Raw genomic sequence first — 1641 nt, forward strand, 5'->3', positions numbered from 1 at the left:
GGGTTCACAGGGCCGCTGCCCTCCAATGATCTGGGGGTCCTGAAAACATGGTATAAATTATTTTTCAGGAACACTACTGCACAGCCAAGTAATAAAGCGAAGTGAAAGGAAAGGGTGTACCATCCTAGTACTGAGGTAGTATTTATTATTTACACAACCAGCATCATTCATTTTGTCCTATACATAGCTCCTCGATGACAGGTCCTCTTTATACGTCAATGGCACCCTCTTCTACCCATCATGTTATGTAAAGCTCCTCCATCACAGGTTCTCTCTAAATCCCCAAGACACCAATTCTTCCTCCCCATCCCATGAAATGAAATGACACCATATCCCCTCCATGATGACACAGAGAACTGTCAGCCATGTACACACTCACCTCTTGCACTCCTCTCGATATAGACCTCTCACCGACCCCCCTTTGCTATAGCCCAGCACACCAGCTGACTGTTCCTATGGCGACAGCGCGCCGCTTTACGGCATCTGTCGTACTTCCAGAAACCGGGCCAGGATAGTCACATGAGCCAGCTTCCGGGCACTGAGAACCAGCTGCTTCTATCAAAAAATAATGCGCGTGTCAATAAAGTTTCTCGTAAAAACAAAAAAACTCCGGAAATACAAAGAACAATAATTAGGCGTGGCTTCCTGACGTAATCTTCTTTCGCTATACTACACGTGCTTCATTGGTTAACATTTACGTACATGTGACGTCTGGTCGCTTAGTTATGAGTTCATCAGGAAGCCCACTGATTAATTGCTAGTCATTGCTTAGGATAAGAGAAAGCTGCCATCTTGGTTACTGGCAAATGTTATTTTTATTTTAATAAAATAAAATTAACTGAAGAACATTACTGTTGTTGGTATTGCCTATAAAGACTAAATAACACTAGAAAACAAAAATAATGATATCTTGCATATGATATTAGAAAAGCTGAATGCTGGTGAAATCTCATTTATATTATATTTTGAAGCGGACAAAGTGTATCTATGTTGGGATTTTAGGCTAACATTTTTGTTTACAGGAAAACTAATATAAGGGCTTATTCACACAGGTGGAAAAAGTGTTGTGTGTAGTTGATTACAGCGTATAGCATGGGTGTGCATCTCAGGCCCTCCAGATGTTATGGAACTACAAGTCCCATGAGGCATTGCAAGACTGACAGTTACAGTCATGACTCCCAGAAGAAGAGGCATGTTGGGATTTGTAGTCCAAGCACAGCTGGAGTAATCGAGTTTCTCAACCCTGGCGTATCGTTTTATACTCATCTGTACATAGCCCTAGAGAAGGCTAAGCAGCATAAAAAATAGCACAACAGTGTCCAGTTAAATTTTTTGTTTTGCTGTATTTTATACTGTATCCATGTAAAAATGTGTGCTAACGTTTACATGCATAAAGTATAATTGCGTTTTTTTTTATATTTTTCAAAAATGTGAAATTTCATATACTGATCTTCCTTGTGCAATGCAAAGCACGTTATTGCGGCACTGTCTGTGCATTGCACGGCGAGCGGAAGGCGAGTTGGGGGTGGCATTCAAATGAATGGCAAAACAACACACACATATAGAACAGTAACACGTGCTAGGTGTGTTGTGCGATAGTATTGTGCAATATGTGCAATGCTAAGGTGTCAATGGGCCCTT

At 41.1% G+C, this 1641-nt stretch overlaps 1 protein-coding gene across 1 annotated transcript in view; it reads right to left on the bottom strand.

Moving 5' to 3' along the window:
- Positions 1 to 412, bottom strand: part of WDR7 (WD repeat domain 7) — a 348971-nt gene extending 348559 nt beyond the window's left edge. Inside the window, exon 1 of the mRNA XM_018576230.1 lies at positions 380 to 412. The gene's annotated coding sequence lies outside the window, so the exon portion shown is untranslated. The remainder of the gene's footprint in view (positions 1 to 379) is intronic.
- Between the last annotated feature and the right edge of the window lie 1229 nt (positions 413 to 1641).

This window comes from Nanorana parkeri, unplaced genomic scaffold (genome assembly GCF_000935625.1).
Source record: "Nanorana parkeri isolate BGI_ZX_2015 unplaced genomic scaffold, ASM93562v1 scaffold61, whole genome shotgun sequence".
In the NCBI taxonomy this organism is placed as follows: domain Eukaryota; kingdom Metazoa; phylum Chordata; class Amphibia; order Anura; family Dicroglossidae; genus Nanorana; species Nanorana parkeri.